The sequence below is a fragment of the Miniopterus natalensis genome, chromosome X (assembly GCF_054644295.1).
Source record: "Miniopterus natalensis isolate mMinNat1 chromosome X, mMinNat1.hap1, whole genome shotgun sequence".
In the NCBI taxonomy this organism is placed as follows: Eukaryota; Metazoa; Chordata; class Mammalia; order Chiroptera; family Miniopteridae; genus Miniopterus; species Miniopterus natalensis.
In genome coordinates, this window is record NC_142103.1 from 61,868,545 (window position 1) to 61,893,106 (window position 24,562).

Sequence of the window (24,562 nt, forward strand, 5' to 3'; positions counted from 1 at the left end):
GCATTAGTTCAGTTAACCTACTCTCAAGTAATAATTACTCCAATTTCTAGATAAGAAAACTGAAGATTATAGAAGTGAAGTAACAGCTTCCAGTCAAGATTGTGAAGATAAACCATATTCTTGCATCCTCCCACAAGCATATCAAAATTACAACTAAATTATAAAATAATCACCCTCAAGAACCATCTGAAAACTAACTGGATGGAACTTCTATAAACAAGGATATAAAGAATAAACCACATTGAGACTGGCAGGAGAAGTGGAGATGTAAAACAAGCTGGTCACAAACCCACATGTGGCAGTTGAGAATAAGAAAGGATGTTTCAGCTGCAAAGTTACCCCTGAGGAGCAAGGGGTCCCAGCCCCACTCGAGGCTTCCCAACCATAAGCACCAGTGTCAGAAAGAGGAGTCCCCACACATTTGGCTGTAAAAATCAATGGAGATTCTGTCATGGTAAAATGGAGGACTGTTGGAAATCCAGGTGTCTTTTAAAGGACCTGTGCACAGACTCACACACTCACAAACATTCGCCATAACTAACAGTGAAGAGACAGCAGCTCAAAAGGTGCCAAGGACATGTGGAGATAAACTGAATTCTGTGGGTTCAGGATGAAGGCTATAGAGGGGGCTGCCACTGTTTCTGTGTTGAGCCCTTCTTCCACTCAGCAAAAAGGTTTGCATCAATGTTATTATTCTGACAGTGTTTTCAAAAAAGACTGCAGGCCAAGGTGGGCACCAAATCTGAATCTGAATTAACCTTGAGAACACACCTTTCTCTACTGTTGTGACTCCATGAAATCTTGCCCCAGCCAGCTTGTGAACTGCCTGAGCTTCATTCAGTGGATTAGCCTCATGGGCAGTCAGCCTCATAACATGCTTCAGAATTTCTTAAAAACTCTCAAAGTTTAACAGGCCCCAGGCATGTGGTGGCTGGCTTCAGTTCACAGCATGGCTATACTCACACACATTCAGTTACCAACCACAGAACACTTTATAGTTTCTATCAGGTGGTCCTAAGTTGAGAAGAAGCAATGGATGGCATTGGCTTGCATTAGAGCTTCTTCCAAAAGACCCCAGAACCAACACACCTAGTGGTCAACCTCAGTCCAAAACAGAGCACCACCTGATTAGCTCCACAATGACACACCGAAAGGATGATCTCAATAGGCACCAGAGCCCTTCTTGGGTAAATCCAACTCTGTGGGTTCAGTCACCACATAACAGTTTTTCTGCTGTGGTTGTGGCCATTCCTCCTATCAGGTCAGTCTCAAGGTCACCCCCACCCACTGGTGAGAAAACAGCAATCAAGGCTGAACTACAACAGGGGGGAAGACACAACCAACAAAAGGGACACTTTTGAATCACTCCATTCAGGTAACTAGAGAGATTGTACCACTGTAACCCATAAGATACATACAATATAAGCCCACTGAAATAAGACTGGGAAATGTTGGATATTTAACTAATACAAAGAAACAAACACAGAGAAAAATCTAAATGAGAAAACGAATAAACATGTACCAAATGAAAAAATAGGAAAAACTTTTTTTTTCAAAAACTAAACATAATAGAGGCAAGTGATCTGCCAGGTACAGAGTTCAAAACACACATTATAAGTATAATCAATTAACTTAGAGGAAGAATAGATTGACTCACTGAGAACTTTTACAAAGAAGTAGTAAACATAAAAACAAAGACAAACCATAAAAAACAAGCAGTCAGAAATAAAACATACAATAACTGAAATAAAGAATGCACTAGAGGCCATCTACATAGAATAAATGAAACAGAGAATCAAATCCATGATCTGAAAGACTGGGTAGCAGAAAACACTCAATCAGAACAGCAAAAAGAAAAAAAAAAAGATTGAAAATAATGAGGATAGTTTAAGGGACTTCTGGAAAAACGCCAAATGCATCAACATTGGTGCATAAGGCTATGAAGAAGGAAAAGAGAGAAGGCAAAAATAGAAAATATAAGAGAAAAAAATAATGACTAACATTTTCCTTACCTGGAGAAAGAAATAGACATATAAGAATGGGAGTACTAAACAAGATAAAAACAAACAGATCCATACCAAGACACATCATAAATAAAATGACAATGGTTAAAGACAAAGAGATATTTTTTTAAATATACTTTTTTGATTTCAGAGAGAGAAAATGGGAGAGGGAGAGAAAGATAGAAACATCAATGATGAGAGAGTCATTGATTGGCTGCTTCCTGCACTCCCCCTACTGGAGATTGAGCCCACAACCCATGCATGTGCCCTGACTGGGGATTGAACCTCAGTGTCCTGGATCATAGGTCGATGCTCAACCACTGAGGCATGCTGGCTGGGCAAAGAGAGAATTTTAAAAGCAGCAACAAAAAAACAGTTACCAAATGGGAACTCACATAAAACTCAGCTGGTTTCTTAACAGAAATATTTTAGGATAGAAGGGATTGACATGAAATATGAAAAGTGATGAAAAGCAAGGACATACAATCAAAACTACTCTACCCACCAAGGGTATGATTTAGAATCAAAGAGAGATAAAAGGCCCAGGTTTTATTGACCTCAATACATTATATAGACTTAGGAATTATATAGCTAATTCCTAAGAAGTTACTCTTCATTAAAATGTGAAAAAAGTACTGATATGGATGGGAATTTGTAAACTTGGAATATCCTAATTTTATTAAAGCAATAGATTTAAAAGAGAGAGAAAAAGAGACAGAGAAAAGGCTTCCCAGACACACACACACACACACACACACACACACACACAAAGTAAAAGGAGTTCATCACTGACAAACAAGTATTACAAGAATTATTAAAAGGTTTATTCAAGAAGACAAAAAACATTCATAAATATGAATAATAAAAGAGCAAGAACTATGAACCTATCAATATTCAGTTTTAAATATAAATGGATTAAATGCTCCAATCTAAAGACATAAGGTAGCTGAATAGATGTGAAAACAAGACCCATACATATGTTTACAAAGGACTCACCTCAGATCAAAAAACACAGACTAAAAGTAAATGGATGAAAAACAAATATTTCATTCAAATGGACATGAAATGAAAGCTGGAGTAACAATACATATATCAGATAAAATAAACTTAAAAATAAAGGCTATTACAATAAGGAAAGAAGGAAATTTCACAATAATTAAAGAATCAATCCACCAAGAAGGTATAACTCTTGAGAGATCCAAGATGGCAGCAGAGTAGATGGAAATTAAATTCAACTCCTGCCAGGACCATATCAAAATTACAACTAAATTATAAAGCAATCAACTTGAATAACGAACTAAAGACTAGCTGAACAAAGGTATTATAACTAAGGATATACAGAAAAAGCCACGTTGAGACTGGTAGAAAGGGTAGAGATGCAAAAGAGGCTGGCCCAGGACTTCTGTGCAGTAATTAAGAATCCACAGAAATATCTCAGCTGCATCAGACCCCACAAAGGAATGAAAGATCTCAACAGCTATGATGTGCCCTCAGCCTAGAGCATCAATGCCAGGTAAAGTTGCCCACATAACATCTGGCTATAAAAAGCAGTGGGGATTGCATCCCCCCATGAGACAGAAAACTGCTGGGAAACCAGATGCAATCTTAGAGTTGAGACCATGAATGAAAAGCCAATAGCAATCAAGACTCAATTACAAGAGGGGAGCCCAAACAACAGGCACAAGGGACATTATCAGAGTACCCAGGATGGGTGATAAGGAAGACTGTGTTATGGGGTCCCAAAGGTCACCTGCTAATAAAGCCATGCTACCAAGACTGAGAGTCATAGTAGATATACCTATTACATAAAGGAGACCAAAAAAAACATTATCAGAGTATCCAGGATGGGTGATAAGGAAGACTGTGTTATGGGGTCCCAAAGGTCACCTGCTAATAAAGCCATGCTACCAAGACTGAGAGTCATAGTAGATATACCTATTACATAAAGGAGACCAAAAAAAAAAAAAAAGAAAGAATAAGAGGAATCTCCAGAAGAAGAACTAAATGAAATGGAGATAAACAATTTATCAGATATAGAGTTCAGAGTAATCGTTATACAAAACACTATACAAAAACTATGGAAACCATCCAGTCAGCAATGAAAAACGACATAGCAGAAATAAAGAATACACTGGAATGAATAAACATAAAATTAGAGAGATCAGATAATCAGATCATTGAATTAGGAAACTGTAGAAAAATTACAGTCAGAGACCCAAAAAGAATAAAAAACAATTAGAATTGGAGGACAGTTTAAGGGATCTGTGGGAAAACATGAAACAAAACAATATCTGCATTACAGGAGTAACAGAAAGAGAAGAAATTGAGCAAGGTATTGAGAACCTATTTTAAAAAGAATCACAGAATATTTTTATAACCTGGTAAAGGAAAATGTCACACAAATTAAAGAAGCAGAGAGAGACCCAAGGAAGAAGAACACAAAGAGGCCCACACCCAGACACATCAAAATTAAAATGCCAAAAATTAAAGACAAAGAGAGAATCTTAAAGGTAGCAAGACAGACGCAATCTGTTACCTACAAAGGAACTTTGATAAGGCTTTCAGCTGATTTATCATCAGAAATTCAGAAGGGAATGGCATGAGATATTCAAGGTAATGCAAAACAAGGATCTGAAACCAAGAGTACTCTAGCCAGCAAGGCTATCATTCAAAAATGGATGGTGAAATAAAGAGCTTCCCAGGCAAAAAAAATAAAAGCTAAAGGAGTTTATCACCATCCAACAAGCACTGCAAGAAATGTTCAAGGGGCTGCTGTAATAAAAAGTTGAAATAGAGAAAGACAGAGAAACATGAGCATAAAGAATTAAAATGGCAATAAATAAGAACCTATCAATAATAACCTTAAATCTAAATGTATTAAATACTCTAATCAAAAGGCATAGATTAGGTGAATAGATAAGAAAACAAGACATATATATATGCTGTCTACAAGAGACCCACCTCAGAAATAAAGACTCAAACAGGATGAAAGTGAAGGGATAGGGGAAAAAATTATGCAAATGGTAATGGGGGGAAAAGTGGAGGTAGCAATACTCATATCTGAAGAAATAGACTTCAAATAAAGAAGCAATAACAAGAAACAATAAAGGCCACTTCTTAATACTAATGTAATCACTACAACAAGAGGATATAACCCTGGTAAACATATGTACACCCAAGATAGGAACAACCCAATGTATAACAAACTTCTGGAGAACATCAAGGGAGAGATCTACAGCAATACAATCATGGTAGGGCACTTTAACACCTCACTGACATCACTGAAAATTTCTTCTAGGAAAAAATCAATAAGGAAACAGTGATTCTAAATGATACAGTAAATCAAATAGAATTTATTGACATTTACAGAACCCTTCACCCCAAAGCTGCAGAATATACATTCTTTTCAAGTGCACACAGGTCATTCACAAATATAGACCACATATTAGGACACAAAAGAAGTTTTTGAAGTTCAGGAAGATTGAAATCATATCAAGCACCTTCTCAGATCAAAATGGCATGAAACCAGAAATCAACTACAATAAATACATTCAAAAACAATGAAACACATGGAGGCTAAATAGTGTGTTATTAAACAATAAATCGGTTACCAATGAGATTAAGGAAGAAATTTTAAAATTCACGAACACAAATGAAAACGAACACACAACAACCCAAAATAACAAAGGGCACATTAAAAGCAGTCTTGAGGGAAAAGTTCATAGTACTACAGGTCTACCTAAAGAAAAAAGAAAAATCACTAATAAAATATCAAACAAAAAAATTGAAAGAGAACAACAAGAAAAACCCAGAGGAAGTAGAAGGAAGGAAATAATAAAGATCAGAGGGTAAATAAATGACATAAAGACTGAAAAAAATAAACAAAAAAGATAAATGAAACCAAGAGCTAGTTCTTTGAAAAGATAAATAAGATTGATGAACCTTTAGCAGGATTCAAGTAGAAACTAAGAAGAACCAAATGAATAAAATCAGGAAGGAAAGGGGTGAAGAAAAAAACTGACACCAAAGAAATACAAAGTATTGTAAGGATATACTATGAACAAATATATGCCAACAAGCTGGACAACCTGGAGGAGATGGACAAATTCTTAGAAAAGGTCAACCTACCAAAACTCAATCAGGAAGAATCAAAAAACCTGACTAGGCCAGTAACAAATGATGAAATTGCAGCAGTAATGAAAAAACTGCCAGCAAACAAAAGCCCTGGTATGAACAAATTCACAGGGGAGTTTTATCAAACATTCAAAGAAGAACTAACACCTATTCTCAAACTATTCCAAGAAGCCCAAGAGGAAGGAACACTTCCAAGCTCTTGTTATGAGGCCAGCATTATTCTAATTACAAAACCAGATAAAGAGGCTACAAAGAAAGAGAATAACAGGCTAATAACCCTGATGAACATAGATTATAAAACCATCAACAAAATAATAGCAAATTAGATCCATCAATATATTAAAAGGATCATACACCATGACCAAGTGGGATTTACTCCAGGGATGTGAGGTTGGTACAATATTTGCAAATCAATAAATGTGATACATCATGTAAACTAATTGAAAGACAAAAATCAAATAATCACATTAATAGACACAAAAAAAGCATTAATCCAAAACCATTTTTGACATGAACACTCAGTAAAGAAAGAATAGATGGATAATATTTCAACATAATAAAAGTCTTATATCATAAACCTACACCCAACATCATATTCAATGGGCAAACACTAAAAACATTTCCCCTAAGAACAGGAGCAAGAAAGAGTTGTCAACTTTCACCACACTTATTCAACATGGTACTGGAAATCCTACCCACAGTGAGTAGAGAAGAAAAATAAAAGGCATCCAAATTGGAAAGGGAGAAGTAAAACTTTCATTATTCACAGATCACATGATATTGTACATAAAAAAAACTAAAGACTCTACCAAAAAACTACTAGATTTTATAAATTAATTTGATAAAGTAGCAGAATACAAAATTAACAACCAGAATAGCAATGGCATTTTTATACACCAGTAATGAACTCTGAGAAAGATTAACTAAAAAAAACAATCCCACCCTGGCCTGCATGGCTACACTATTGAGCATCACCTTATAATCCAGGAGATGGGGGTTCAATTCCACACGAGGGCACATGTCTGGTTTGTGGGCTTGGTGCAGGAGGCAGCCATTCAATTACTCTCTCCTCACTGATGTTTCTATATATCTCTCTCTCCCTTCCTCTCCCCAAAATCAATAAGAACATATTTTTTAAAAACCTTACTTACTATTGCAACAAAACAAAAATAATATAACTTGTAATAACCTTAAACAAAGAGGTAAAAGACTTGTACTGCAAAAACAATAAGACACTGAAAAAAGAAATAGTAGAAGATACTAACAAATATAATAATATACCTGGGAAGTGGATTGGAAAAATTAACAGTGTTAAAATGTCCATAGTATCCAAAGCAAAGTATAGATCCAAAAAAATTCTTATTAAAACACCTGAGGCATATCTCACAGATCTAGAAAAAATATCCCCCAAACTAATATGGAACCAATAAGAGACCCCGAATAACCCAGTAATCTTGAAAAGGACTTACGATGTTGGAGGGATCAAAATACCAGATATCAAAATATACTATGAAGGTATTGTACTCAAAACAGCCTGGTACTGGCACAAGAATAGGCACATAGGTCAATGGAGCAGAACAGAGAATCCATAAATAGACTCAAGCCATTATGATCAATTAATACTTGTCAAAGGAGGCAAGAGCATAAAATGAGGTAAAGATAGTCTCTTTAATAAATGATGTTGGGGAAAATGGATAAGTACATGCAAAAAAATGAAACTATACCACCAAATTACATCATACACAAGAAATAAATTAAAAATGAATAAAAGGCTTAAATGTAAGTCATGAAACCATAAATACCCTAGACGAATACATAGGCAATAAAATATCAAACATCTCACATAGCAGAGTTTTTATTTGTTTTGTTTTGTTTTTTAAATTTTTTTAATCTTTATTGATTTTGGAGAGAGAAAGGGAGAGAGAGAGATAGAACATCAATGATGAGAGAACGATCATTGATCGGCTGCCTCCTGCACGCCACTGACTGAGAATTAGGCCCTCAACCCAGGCATGTGCCCTGACCAGGAACTGAACTGAGATCTCTCGGATCCTAGGTTGATGCTCAACTGCTGAGCCACTCCCGGCTGGGCATGGTGCAGAGTTTGGATGGATACATAACTCAGGACAAGAAAAACAAAGGAAAATACAAACAAAGGGACTACATCAAACTAAAAAGCTTCTGCACAGCAAAAGAAGCCAGCACAAAAATGAAAAGGGAACTGACTGTATGGGAGAACATATTTGCCAATGATACATCTGATAAGGGGTAAACTTCAAAAATATGTGAAGTACTCATACAACTCAACAAAAGCAAGACAAACAATCCAATTACAAAATGGACAAAGGATCTCTTCTACAAAGAGGGCATACAAGTGGACAAGAGACAAATGAAAAAAATGTTGTCTCACTAAAGAACAGAGAGATGCAAGATAAAATAATAATGAGGTACCACCTCACACCTTCCAGAATGGTTACCATCAAAAATCAACCAACAGAGAAGGGAAGATGGTGGTACTGTGAGAAGCAGCAGAGTGCTCCTGCTACCAGTCACAGACTCTATTTACTCCTAAAATACTACGTAGCCAGCTTGGAAAAATTAGAGAAACATACCTGAGTGGATGGAGTATGAGTAGGGAGCACTGAAGAAACATCATAGAGTCCAGTAAGAGAGGGGGCATAGAAAGGGGGAGACCCTCTGAAGTTTGTGCTGGGCTCCAAGTCTGGAGGCTTACAGGCTGCAAAGTTCCCTCCCTTCAGGAGTGTGGACCAGCATGCAAAAGAGGGAATCTCACACCCAGAGAGGAGAGGAGAACGAGCATCCCACGCAGAGGGCGGAGGGACACAGGGAAGTGGTGTGCCCATGAGGAGGGGATGGTGCCTTCCTAGCAAAGAAAGCTTCTAATGGTGGATGCAAACTGGCGTCTAATGCTCAGGGTACTGACCATAGGAAAGGCTGTCCTGAAGTGTGTGGCACCCGAGTGGTAAGGGACCAGAGGACTGCACTGAACAGCCACACACAGGGACCCTTTGCCTCCCTGTAGGGCATTGTGTTGAGCTTCAAAAGGCATTGAATATGCATGGCATGGGGGAGGGGAGGAGAGCCCTCCAGCCTTGAGCTCCTGGTGAGGAGAGCCTGGGATCTGTCACCAGCCCTGAGGGTGCCCTCCTGCCCTGAGCACGTGGTACCGAGAGGCTGGGATCTGTGACCAATCCTGATGGCCGCCATGGTGGCCCATGGAGCCACCCCAGCTTTGCTGAGATCAGCAATTTTGCCTTGGTATAGGGGAAGCGGGACCTTGCAGGGCAGACTCTCTGCCTGGGTGTTTCTTTTTGCATTTGTGAGTCTGATTGCATTGCGGGAATGGCTCCCACCTTCCCAGGCAGACAGGCGAAAGGCTGGGATTTGTGTCTGCACATTAGACTGTCTAAAGGGCAGGCTTGGTGTGATCAGCCAGTCGGAGCTGAGAAGGGAGGAGAGGAGCACTCCTACCTCTCCTGCAGCCTGGGAGCACCACCACCAACAGGAAAGGGGCTGGTCAAGCTCACTGAGGCCACAGACACACCCACAGGGCACAATTCTGAGGGGGAGGGGAGAGCAGCTCACAGGAGGACATTATAAGAATAAGACTCTCAGGGACTGTTGTTTGGGAACTGGAGGAAATGCTGAAAACCCTGGCTACGGGCTGGGAAGGCAAAACCCTCACTGGAATGTTCTTTAATAGAACCCACTGAGCCCAGGCTGATGAAACAGCCCATACAGAAAAGGCAACAGGCTGAAATCAATCTGAAACTTCAGCAGACCAGAGCATGGGGAACTAGAATCAGAAGACAAGGTAGTGACTGAGGAGGTGGCTGTGGAGCAGAGACTAACTCCCTCACAGTGAGTGCCTGACAGCGAAACTTCTAAGGGGAGTGATACCCTGAGCTACACTAGCCACCCTGCACCCTAAAGACTCTAGAGAGGACTCTGGATTAAGACCAGGCAACTACAAGGTTGCAAAATAGCTGACAAGAAGAGGTAGTCCATGGAGAGCCTCAGATCAATCAACTACTTAAGGACACCAGAGCCAAATCTAGACGGCCCTCACATTGGCTGATACACAAGTACCTCCCAAGAGAATGAAAATCATCATACAAAACAAAGAGCCACAGACAACAAGCTGCCCAGAAGAAACTCACCTGATTAACTATTTTTTTCTTCTGTTTTGTTTTGTTTAGTTTGTTTGTGTTCGTTTTTTCTCTTTTTCCCTTAGGAAGAAGAGAAAGGGGGGAAATTTTAATTGTTTTTTCTTCTTTTCTAAATTTTATAATAATTAAAAAAATTTTTTTAAACATTTTTTAACTAATTTTCTTTTTTTTATAAAAGAAATTTGCCTTGCTTAGTTTTTTTTTTTTGTTTGTTTGTTTTGTTTCTCTGTTTTGTTTAGTTTATTTGCTTTGTTTTGTTTTATCCTTGCTTCTACTATCAAGACTTTCTTGATATCCCTGTTTAATAACTGGGGCTTTATCATTATAATCAAATTTACTGCTTTTCTCTATCGTTTTCCCCAAATCTCTTACAGGACTCCCTTTCTGCCCAAGCTTTATTTCTCTCTCTCTTCTTCTTTTTTCTTTTCCTTCTTTTCTTTCATCCTTTTGTTATACTCCATTCTGTCTACCTGTCTTTTTGTTCGATTGTTAGTTTCTCTTATTCTCTTTATTATATTTTTATTTTCTGATTTTCAACTATTAACTTCTTCCTATTCTCCCCCTTAATTTTTTGCTGGCTCTTTCAGAATCTTTTCTCTGCCTCTGCATCTCCAAGTATCTTCTCTATTTTTTAAATTTTAGTTTAGTATTATTTTCTAAATTTTCATAACTATTAACAACAACATACATCTCTCTAAGGATTACTTTTCTTTCTCTCTTTCTCTAATTGTGTGTGTGTGTGTGTGTGTGTGTTCTCCCTTCACTCTCTCAGTTCTATTTTTACTTGGGTTGTTTTGATTGTGACAGTCAAGATGTTTTGTAAAATACCCTTTGTTTCCTGGAAGTTTAGTTGTGTATTGTCCTGTTTTGCCAGCACCCATACAACAGCTTACACAATGAGGTTGAGGCTACCTGAGAGGGGAGTCATCCCAAGGACTGGTAAACAACAATCTAGACTCAACCACAACAGGAGAACATAAAGAAACCACAAAAGGGACACACCTAGAGCAAACAGGTCAGAAGTATTAGGAAAATACACCTCTGGGCTCCACTGGATCCACAAGACAAAATCCCATCCCACAAGACTGGCAGACAGCAAATACATCTAATATATAGATACAAACACTAAGACATACCAACATGGGGAGACAAAGAAACAACCCCCAAATTAAAGAAAAGGAAACATTGACAGAAAAAATTTTGATGAGATGGAGTTAAGCAACCTATCAGAAACAGAGTTCAGAGTATTGATGAGGATGTTGTTCAAGGAACTTAAAGAGAAAAACAAGGCAATAAAGGATAAGATCAAAGACTTTAGGGAAAACATGAAAAAAGAGATACATAACATAAACAAAAATCAGAAAAAATTAAAAATGCTGAAACTGGTATCAAGAATATACTGGAAGGAATTAAACGCAGGCTCAAAGAAGCAGAAAATAGAATACGTGACATAGAAGACATGGTAGAAAAAATCACTCAATCAGAGCAGCAAATAGAAAAAACACTTAAAAAGCATGAGGACAGTCTAAGGGAGCTTTGGGACAAATGAAGTGAAACAACATTCGCATTATAGGAGTGCCAGAAGGGGAGGAAAGAGAGCAAGGGATAGAGATGTCGGTGGAGGAAATAATGACAGAAAACTTTCTTATGCTGGTGAGCGAGAAAGACACACAAGTTCAGGAAGCACAGAGGGTTGAAAACAAGAGGGACTCAAAGAGACCCACTTTAAAACACATCATAATTAAAATGACAAATGTCAAGAAAAAAGAGAAAATATTAAGGGCTGCAAGAGAGAGACAAGTAGTGACTTACACGGGAACCTCCATAAGGCTAACAGCTGATTTTTTAACAGAAACTCTTAAGGTCAGAAGGGAGTGGCATGAAGTTCTGCAAGTAATGAAAAGCAAGAACATGCAACCAAGATTGCTTTATCCAGCAAGGCTATCATTTCAATTTGAAGGTGAAATAAAGAGCTTCCCAGACAAAAAAAAAAGGCTAAAGGAGTTCAGTATCACCAAACCAGCATTGCAAGAAATGCTAAAAGGACTGCTTTAAGTAAAAGAAGGAATAGTGAGAGAAAGGTACAACAGCCTAAAGGGGAAAAATGGCATTAAATAAGTTGATATCAGTAGTAGCCTTAAATGTAAATGGAATAAATGGGCCAATCAAAAGACAAAGGGTAACTGAATGGATAGGAAAACAGTACCGAAAATATGCTGTCCACAAGAGACCCACCTGAGAGCAAAAGACTCACACAGGCTAAAACTGAAGGGATGGAGTAAAATATTCCATGCAAATGGAAAGGAAAAGAAAACTGGAGTAGCAATTCTTATTTCTGACAAAACAGACTTCAAAATAAAGACCATAACAAGAGACAAAGATGGTCACTACATAATACTATAGGGATCAATCCAACAGGAGGAAATAACCCTTATAAAAATTTATGCACCCAATATAGGAGCATGTAAATATATGAAAGATTTTGCGGGGAACTTAAAAGGGGATATTGGCAGCAACACAAATATAGTGGGGGACTTTAACACCCCACTGTCAGCATTAAACAAATTATCAAGACAAAACATCAACAGGGAAACACAGACCTTAAATAACTCACTATACCTAATGGATTTCATTGTCGTTTACTGAACATTTCCTCCCAAAGCAGCAGAATACACATTCTTCTCAAGTGCCCATAGAACATTCTCAAAAACAGATCACATGTTAGGTCACAAGGCAACTGTCTACAATACAAGAAGATTGAAATTATATCAAACATCTTCTCGGATCACAATGCCATGAAACTAGACATCAACCACTATAAAAACCTCAAAAATATTCAAACACATGGAGGCTAATTTCATGCTACTAAACAATGAATGGATTACCAATGAGATGAAAGAAGAAATCAAACACTTCATGGAAAGTAATGAAAATTAACAGAAAACAACCCAAAATCTATGGGACACGGCCAACGAAGTCCTGAAAGGAAGATTCATAGCATTATAAGCGTATCTCAAGAAACAAGAAAAAGATCTAATGAACCATCTAACACAACAACTAAAAGAACTAGAACGAGAACAGCAAGAAAAGTCCCGAAGAAGTAGAAGAAAGGAAATAATAAGGATCAGAGCAGAAATTAATGACATAGAGACTTAAAAAAACATATTAAAAAAAAACTGAAACCAAGAGCTGGTTCTTTGAAAAGATAAATAAGATTGATGCACCCTTAGCGAGACTCACTAAGAAACAAAGAGAAAGGACCCAAATAAATAAAATCAGAAATGAAAGTGGCAATATAACAACTGACCCAACAGAAATACAAAGGATTGTAAGAAAATACTATAAGCAAATATATGCCAACAAATCGGACAACATGGGGGAAATGGAGAAATTCCTAGAAGCATACAACCTTCCAAAGCTGAATCAAGAAGAGGCAGAAAAGCTGAATAGGCCAATAACAACTAATGAAATCAAAGAAATAATAAAAAAAACTCCCAGCAAACAAAAGTCCTGAAACAGATGGATTTACAGGTGTGTTTTACCAAATATTTAAAGAAGAATTAACCCCTATTCCATTCACACTATTACAGAAAATTCAAGCAGAAGGAAAACTCCCAAACTCTTTTTATGAAGCCAGCATCATCCTAATCCCAACACCAGATAAAGACATTACAAAGAAAGAAAATTACAGGCCAATATCCCTGATAAACATAGATGCTAAAATCCTCACTAAAATACTAGCAAACTGAATCCAGTAATACATTAAAAAGTTCATACACCACGACCAAGTGGGATTTATTCTGGGGATGCAAGACTGGTACAACATCCATAAATCAATAAATGTGATACAGCACATTAACAAAATGAAGGACAAAAATCATATGATCATATCAATAGATGTAGAAAAAGCATTTGACAAAATTCAGCACACATTTCTGAATAAAAACTCTCAGCAAAGTGGGAATGGAGGGCTCATGCCTCAATGTAATAAAGGCCATATATGACAGACCTACAGCCAACATCATACTCAATGGGCATAGCCATCAGACAGGAAGAAAACATAAAAGGTATCCAAATTGGAAAGGAGGTAGTAAAACTCTCATTATTTGCAGATGACATGATATTGTACATAGAAAACCCTAAAGACTCCATCAAGGTACTACGAGATTTGGTAAATGAATTTGGCAAGGTCGCTGTATACAAAATCAACATCTGGAAGTCAATGGCATTCTTATATACCAGCAATGAAGTCTCAGAGAGAGAAACTAAAAAAAAATACCATTTACCATTGCAACTAAAAAAATAAGATGACTAAGAATAAACTTAACCAAGATGTAAAAGAACTGTACTCGGAAAACTATGTGACACCAAAAAAAGAAATAGAGGAAGATTTAAACAAGTGGAAGAATATACCATGCTAATGGATAGGAAGAATTAATATCGTTAAAATGTTCATATTACCCAAAGCAATTTATAAATTCAATACAATTCCTACTAAAATAACAACAGCATATTTCACAGACCTAGAACAAACATTTCGAAAATTTATATGGAACCAAAAAAAAGAGCCCAAATAGCTGCAGCCATCTTTAGAAAAAAAGAACAGAGTGGGGGGGACCACATTACCAGATTTCAAACTGTATTACAAAGCCATTATAATCAAAACGGCCTGGTATTGGTACAACAATAGTCATATAGATCAATAGAACAGAACAGAGTCGCCAGAAATAGACCCATGACATTATGGTCAGTTATTATTTGACAAAGGAGCCAAGAGCATCCAATGGAATAAAAACAGTCTCTTCAATAAGTGGTGCTGAGAAAATTGGACACACATGCAAAAAATGAAACTAGACCACCAACTTTCACCATACACAAAAATAAACTCAAAATGGATAAAAGACTTAAATGTAAGTCATGAAACCATAAAAATCCTGAAGGAAAATATAAGCAGTAAAGTCACAGACATCCCACAAACTGGAATTTTCACTTATACATCTCCTAGGGCAAGAGAAACAAAAGAAAAAATAAACATATGATACTATATCAAACTAAAAAGTTTTTGCACAGCAAAAGAAAACAGACTCAAAATACAAAGGAACCCCATGGTCTGAGAAAGGATATTTGCCAAGGATGTATCTGATAAAGGGGTTAATTTCCAAAGTGTACAAAGAACTCACACTACTAAGCAAGAGGAAGACAAACATCCCAATTAAGAAATGAGCAAAGGACCTGAATACACACATCTCCTAAAAGACATACAGATGGCCAAGAGACACATGAGAAAATGCTCAACCTTGGTAATCATCATAGAGATGCAAATTAAAACCACAATGGGGTATCACTTCATACCTGTCAGAATGGCTTCCAACAACAAATCAACAAACTACTCCTGCTGACGGGGATGTGGAGAAAGAGGAACCCTAGTACACTGTTGGTGGGAATACAGACTAGTGCAACCACTATGGAAAACAGTATGGAGTTTCCTCAAAATCTTAAAAATAGAGCTATATTTTGACCCAGTGATTCCACTCCTAGGAATGTATCCTAAGAATCCTGAAATACTAATCAGAAAGAATATATGTACCCCTATGTTCACAGCAGCACAGTTTACAATAGCTAAGATCTGGAAATAGCCCAAGTGCCCATCAGTAGATGAGTGGATAAAAAAGCTGGGGGACATTTACACCATGGAATACTACACAGCTGTAAAGAAGAAGTATGTCTTACCCTTTTGGACAGTATGGATGGACCTGCAGAAAATTATGCTAAGTGAAATAAGCCAGGCAGAGAAAGATAAACATGACTTGATCTCTCTTATATGTGGAATCTAAAGAACTTAATAAACTGATGAACAGAATAGATTCAATGACATGGAAGCATAGATCAAACTGATGAATGTCAGAAAGATGGAGGAGGGTGGGTGGTTGAAGGGAGAGAGAGTAACGAAAGAATTTATATGCATATATGCACAACCCAAGGACATGGACAATGGTGGGGAGAGTTACTGGGGAGGGGGATGGGACAGGGTGGAATGGGTCACTGAGGACAAAAAGGGACATCTGTAATATTTTAAACAAAAATAATAATAAATAAATAAATAAATAAATAAATAAATAAATAAATAAATAAATAAGTAAATAAATAAGTAAATAAATAAGTAAATAAATAAATAAATAAAAATTTCAACCAACAAGGGCTGGCAAGGTTGTGGAGATAAAGGAACTCTAGTACTTTCATGGTGGGAATGCCGAGTAGTTCATTATGAAAAACTGTATGGAGTTTCCTCAAAATATTAACAATGGAACTGCCATTTCATCCAGTGATCCAACTTCTAGGAATATATCTTAAAAATCCCAAAACACCAATCAGAAAGAATATATGCATCCTTGTGTTTCTAGCAGCATTATTTCCAATATCTAAATCTGGAAACATCTGCAGCGCCCATTAGAATATGAATTGATAAAAAACTCAGGTACATTTATAAGATGGAATACTATGCAACGGTAGAATAAAAGGATCTCTCATCCTTTGAGACAGCATGGAGGGACTTGGAGAGCATTATTCTAAACAAAATCAGAAGTCAGAGAAAGACAAATATCACATAACCTCACTTATATGTGGATTCTAATGAACAAAATAAACTGACAAACAAAATAGACCCAAGTACATGAAAGCATGAAACAGACTGATGATTCTCAGAGGGAAGAGAGTAACCAAAAAACTTATATGCATATATGCATAACCCATGGACACAGAAAATAGGGTGGTTAATGCCTGGGTCAAGTTGGGAACTTGGTGGTGGGGAGCAAGAGAAAAAAGGGGGGACATTTGTAATACTGTCAACAATAAATATTTAAAAATAAAAGCAAATAAAACAAAGAAACAAAAAAAGAAACAGAGAGGATCCAAATAACAAAATCAAAACTGGAAAAAGTGAGGTAACAACTGACACTAGAGAAATACAAAGGATTGTAAGAAAATAGTATAAGCAATTATATGCCAACTAATTGGACAATCTGAGTGAAATGTTCAAATTCTTAGAAACATACATCATCCAAAACTGAATAAAGAAGAATCAGAAAATCTGAATACACTAATAACAACTAATGGAATTGAAACTGTAATTTAAAACTCCCAGCAAATAAAAGTCCTGGTCTGGATGGCTTCTCAAGATAGTTGTTACCAAATGTTCAAAGAACTAACACCTATCCTTTTCAAACTATGCAGTAACTTCAAGATGAGGAAAAACTCCCAAGCTCTTTTAATGAGGTAAGCATTATCTTAATTCCAAAACCCAATAGAGATTATAATGAAAGAAAATAATAGGCCAATATCCCTGATGACATTGATGCCAAAGTCCTCAAGAAAATATTAGCAATTTGGATCAAGCAATATATTAAAAAGGTTTTCCACCATGACCAAGTTCGATTTATCCCAGGGATGCAAGGCTGGTACAATATTAGCAAATCAATAAATGTGATACATCACATAAGCAAATTGAATGACAAAAATCACATGATCATATAAATACATAGAAAAAGCATTTGACAAAATCCAAAACCAATTTTGGGTAAAAACTCTCAGCAAAGTGAGAATAGAGGTCTCATAGCTCAAGAAAATAAAAGCTAAATATGAGAAACTTACAGCCAATATCATAATGGCAAAAACTAAAAGCATTTCCTTAAGAACAGCAACAAGACAAGGATGTCCACTTTCACCACTCGTATTCTCTTATTCAATTTAGTACTGGGAGTCTTAGCCAAAGTGATCAAACAAGAAAAAATAAAAGGCATACAAATTAGAAATGAGGAAATGAGTGTCATTATTCACAGATAGCATGATATTGTACGTAGAAAACTTTAAAGAATCAACCAAAAAATGCTAGATTTAATAAACAATTTCAGCTAGGTAGCAGAATACAAACTTAACATCTAGAAATCAATGGCATTTCTATACATCAATAGGGAACACTCAGACAGAGAAACTAAAAAAAAAAAAAAAAAAAAAAAATCCCATTTACCATTGCAACAAAACAAAAATAAGATACCTTGGAATAACCTTAACCAAGGAGGACATTGAAAAAAAAAAAAAAAAAATAGAAGATACAAACAAATGTAAGAATATACTATGTTAATGGATTGGCAGAATTAACATCATTAAAGTGTCCATAGTGCCCAAAGCAATCTATAGATTCAATCCAATCCCTATTAAAATACCAGTGACATAATTCACAGATCTAGAAAAAATACTCCAAATATTTATATGGAATCAAAACAGACCCCAAAGAGCCCCAGAAGTCTTGATAATGAAGAACACAGTAGGAGGACTCACAATACCAGATGTCAGAATATACTACAAAGCTATTGTAATAAAAACAGCCCGGTACTGGCACAAGGACAGGCATATAGATCAATGAAGCAGAACAGAGAACCCATAAATATACTCACGTATTATGCTCAATTCATATTTGTCAAAGGAGGTAAGAGCATGCAATGGAGTAAAGACAGTTCTTCAATAAATGGTGTTGGGAAAATATGGCAGGTACATGCAAAAAAAAAATGAAACTAGGCCAGTAACTTACACCATACACAAAAATAAACTCAAAATAAATAAAAGACTTAAATGTAAGTTTTGAAACCATAAAAATACTAGAAGAAAACATAGGCAGCAAAATTTCAGACATCTCTTGTAGCAGGTTCCTAATCATCAGAGAGGTGCAAATTTTAAAAAATGAAACTGAGATATCCCCTCTCAGAATGGCTACCACCAACAAATCAACAAATGACAAGTGCTGTTGAGGATGTGGATAAAAGAGCAACCCTAGTACACTCCTGGTGAATGCATACTGGTTGCAGCCACTATTGAAAACATATGGAGTTTCCTCACAAATTAAAAATGGAACTGCCATTTGACTCAGTTATCCCAATTCTAGGAATATATCCTAAGAATTCCGAAACACTAATCAGAAAAAAATATATGCACCCCTATGTTCAGAGCAGCATTATTCGCAATAGTTAAGATCTGGAAACAGTCCAAGTGCCATTAGTAGATGAGTGGATAAAAAAGTTGTGGTACATTTGCACAATGGAATAGTATGCCACTGAAAAAAAGAAGGAACTCTTACCCTTTGAGACAGCGTTGAAGGACCTGGAGAGCATTATGGTAAGCAAAATAATCCAGTCAGGGAAAGACAAATATCACACGATCTCATTTGTGGAATCTAATAAACAAAATAAACTGACAAAATAGATCCAGGGACATGGAAGCATGCAACAGACTGATGATTCTCAGAAGGAAGAGAGTAACCAAAGAACTTATATGCATACATGCATAACCCATGGACACAGACAATAGTACAGTAAAAGCCTGGGTAGGGGCCAGGAGTATGGTGGAGGGGGTCGATTGGGGAAAATAAAGGACATCTGTAACAGTTTTAATAATAAACATACATTTAAAAACGCAGAAAAAGCATTTGATAAAATTCAGCATTCATTTATGATAAAAACTCATTATGTCAACATAATAAAAGCCATATACGACAAGTCCACGGTCAACATCATATTCAACGGGCAGAAACAAAATGTGTTTCCTTTAAGACCAGCATCAAGGCAGTGATGTCTGCTTTTACCACTCTTATTCAACATAGTACTGGAAGACATTGACACAACAATCCAACAACAAGAAGAAATAAAAGGCACCCAAATTACAAAGAAAGTAGTAAAACAATCATGATTTGCAGATGACATGATAATGTATATAGAGAAACCTAAGGAGTTCACAAAAAAAATACTAGAACTGAAAAATAAATTCAGTAAAGTCATACAGTACAATATATATTTCAGTTGCATTTTTATTCACCAATAATGAACTAACAGAGATAAAAATTAAGAAAGCAATCCCATTTACTATTAAATAAAAAATACATTAGAATAAATTCAACCAAGGAGGTAAAAACTGTTCTCAGAAAATTATTATATGGAAGAAAAAAATTGGAAAAGACACAAATTAGTGGAAACATATACTGTGTTCATGGATAAGAAGAATTAACGTTATTAAAAATGTCTATTGTAGCCCAAGCAATCTATAGATTCAATGCAATTTCTATCAACACCAATAGAATATTTCACAGAACTATAACAAATATTACAAATGTTTATATGAAAGCACAAAACACCCTGTATAGCCACAGCAATCTTGAGTAAGAACAAGAACAACAAAGTTGGAGATATCACACTATCTGCTATTAAACTATACTACAAAGCCATAGCAATCAGAAGATCATGGTACTGGCATAAAACAGATATATAGATCAATGAAACTGAATAGAGCCCAGAAATTAACCTTCACCTTTATGGTCAATTAATAATTGACAAAGGAGGCAAGAACACACAATGGGGTAATGACAGTCTGTTCACTAAATGGTGTTGGGAAAATTTGTCAGATATATGCAAATAAATAAAACAAGGCCACTCTTTTACAACTTAAAAAGAAAAAACTCAAAATGGATTAAAAAATTAAGTGTAAGACTCAAAACCATAAAAATCCTAGAAAAAAAAACATGCAGTAAAATATCGGACATTTCCCCTAGCAATGTTTATTCTGCTATATCTCCTCGGGCAAGAGAAACAAAAAATAAACATATAAATCTAAATCAAACTGAACACTTTTTGCACAGCAAAAGAAACCATCAACAAAATTAAAAGACAACCCAGTGAGTGGGATAATGTATTTGCTATTGATACATTTGATAAGTGGTTAATATTCCAAATTTATAAAAACAAATACAATTCAACACCAATGAAACAAGCACCCAATTAAAAGTGGTCAGAGGACATATAGATGGCCAATAGATGTATGAAAAAATTCTCAATGTCACTAATCGTCAGATAAATGCTAATTAAATCACAATGTGATAACACCTCACACTTATCAGAATGGCTATAACCAATACATCAACAAACAAGTGTTGGCAAGGCTGTGGAGAAAAGGGAACCTTCATGAGCTGTTAATGGGAATGCAGATTGATGCAGCCACTGTGAGAACAGTATGGAGTTACCTCAATTAATCATGAGCATTCCAAGGTAGCTGCAGAGTAGGTGGAAGCTGCATTCACCTACTCCTGGCCCCAAACTGAATTTACAGCAAAATTACAGAACAATCAAGCTGGGTATTCAACTTAAGGCTAGCTGAACTGAAGTGTTATAAACAAAGAAATACTGAAGAAGCCACATAAAAACTGGTAAGAAGGGCAGATTAGCAGGAAGGTAGAGCCCCCTCACTCTGTTGTTATGGTGGCTGGGATGCTGGAAGGATATCTGGCCTACAAAATTCCCTCCCACTAGGAGCCTGAAGTCTCAGTGCCATGCAGGAATACCCAATCCAGAGCAACAAATATTGAAAAAGAAGTTTGCATAACATCTGGAGGTGAAAATCAGTGGGGATTCAGTCCTCCTGGGAGACTCAGACAACACTGTGCCAGGAAAAGCATTCCTATTGTTATAGCACCAGCCTGGAGAGTTCACTGTCTAGTCTCCAACTACTGGCAAGGCCACACTACCATACTCAGGTCCTGCAGAGCGGTCTGTTGGCTAAACCCAGGAGTGACTTTTAAGGACCCTCTTTTTTTCTGGGTAGGTTTTTGGCAGAGACACAAACAGTGACTAAACTGTGTGGCTCAGAAAAAAAGGGTTAGTATTCCCCACCTTGAGTGCAGAGCCAGCTCACCTTCCTCAACCTGTTGAATCATTTAGCTGGCCAAGTCCTGATGAACTCAACAGCTCAGGAGATCTGTGCAGAGCTGGATCTTGCAGCCCCATTGTGCTGAGTCAGCAGTGCAGAGAGCTCAGGGTGCCAGAGTTGGAACCTTCAGCCCCTTCCTTAATATTTTGGCAATGCAAGGAGACTAGAGAGCCACACAGAGCAGGTATTTTTTTACTGAGTCTCCTGGGAAAGTTTCTGTCTGGGAACCAGATGGGCAATTGCTGGGTTTTGTGGCTACATTGTGGGGAGGCAAATCAAATCTCAACTGCAAGTTAAGCCCTAGCTTCCCTGGGAAGGGAAAGAAGTGCGGGCAGATCTGTGCAGATCTGGTGTTCCTACAGGCCCAGAACACCACCCACAGCTAGAGATTGTTTGGCTCAACATTGCCAAGTCCTGGATACCCCTCCCCCACACAGCACAGTTCCATAGGGGGAAGGTAGAGTGAATCAAAGCATGGACATTCAAAATGTGAAACCCTTGGAAGCTATTGTCTGGGCCCAGGAGAAAGTGTTTAACCCCCTTCTGCAGGTTACACAGGTATCATCCCCAATGTGAGACTCTTTTGATCTAATCCCCTGATCCAGGGGCAGCTGAGTTTGTTTCTGCAGAGGGTGATGGTTGGCTGCATGCAAAAATGAACCTGCAGTGAACCACCTATGGGAAACTAGAATTAATGATTCTGGCAGAGACTGAGTGGTTTGGACTCAAAGCAGGGACCAGTTTCTCCTCATTAAGTGCTTGACAACATGATCCACCAGTAAGGGACCCTCTAGCTTTGTCCTCCTGACCATGGTTGCTGCTCCATATGAAGTTCTCAATCTGTGGAAGGGGCTGTGGATCTTGGCTAGCCTGGGCTCATCCTACAGTGTTTCTTTGGAAAGCTCTGGAGGAAGACCAGGCAACCTCATATGGAGGGGGAGAAGCTGATAGGTGGAGGCATACCTCAGGGCACTTTGTTCCAATTACAAATCAGATCTCATCTTCAATCTGGAGAAAGCTGACCCTTTTACACAGATTAGCCTCTCCCAAATACACAAAGGTCCAGTAGACACAAACACAAACAATGAACAGTGTGGTAATTCTAGACAGGTAGTCCAAAGCTGGTTACACACAATGTCTGATGATGACCTGTGCCTGAGCCCCACTGAAGTGGACCCAGAACAAACACAACCAGTGGTGAGTTTCATACCACACCAAAGCTTGACCCAACTAGCCACACAAGTGGCACAGCACAAGGGAGATTCTGGCAAGCACCAGATTCTGCTGGGAACAACTCTGCTGCGAGGGACAGCACCTGCACATGTCTCAAACATGATGATTAAGGTTTAGCTTTATAGTTACTCAGTCTGAGGGGTTAACTCCACCCAAAAAAGGGAAAACAACATTCAAGGCTCAACTATCGCAGGGGGTACATATTCACAAGAAACATTCCTGAAACACAAAACTTAGGTGATCAGGAAGATTGTGCCACTGAACCCAACAGCACATCTTCATCATAAAGCCATTAAAACAAGTTTGGGAGTCATAGTTTAAAGCAATGCTTATAAGAATGCTCAAGGACCTTACGGGAAGAATGTATGATCTCAGTGAGAACTTAAATGAAGAGATAGTATGCATTAAAAACAACATAGAAATCATAAAAAAGAACAAGTCAGAAATAAAAAATACAATATCTGAAATGAAGAATAAACCAGATGTAATCAAGCGCAAGTGAGATGAAGTAGAAGATCAGCAAATGAGAAAACAAGATTATAGTAAGCACCAAGCAAAGCATCAAAAAAGAGAGACAGAATAAAAAGAAATGAGAAAAATCTAAGAAACCTCTGGGACAATGTCAAGCATAACAATGTCCACATCATATGGGTACCAGGAGAAGAGAGAGAGCAAGAGATAGAGAATCTATTTGAAAAGAATAATGGCAGAAAATGTCCCTAACTGAGGGAAGAAAAATATCAGACATGTTCAGGAAGCACAGAGTACCAATCGAGATGAACCCAAAGAAACCCACACCAAGACACATAACTAAAGTGGCAAAGGTAAAAGACAAGGAGAGAATTTTAAAGGTAGCAAGAGAAGAAAGTTAGTAACTACAAGGCACTTCTCATAAGACTGTCAGGTGATTGCTTAACAGAAACACTTCTGGAGAGAAGGGACTGGCATAATGTATCATAATAATGAAACCTAGAAGAAAACATAGGTGGTAAATCTCAGACATCTCTAGCAGCGGTCAAGGCAAGGGAAAATCAGGAAAAAATAAACAAATAAGACTACATTAGTTAAAAAACTTCTTCAGAGCAAAAGAAATCATCAACAAAATGAAAAGAGAACCCATTGTATGAGAGAATATATTCACCAGTGATACATCTGATAAGGGGTTAACTCCCAAAATTTATAAAGAACTCATACAACTCAACAAAAGGAAGACAAACAAATCAATTCAAAAGCAGGCAAAAGACCTGAATAGACACTTCT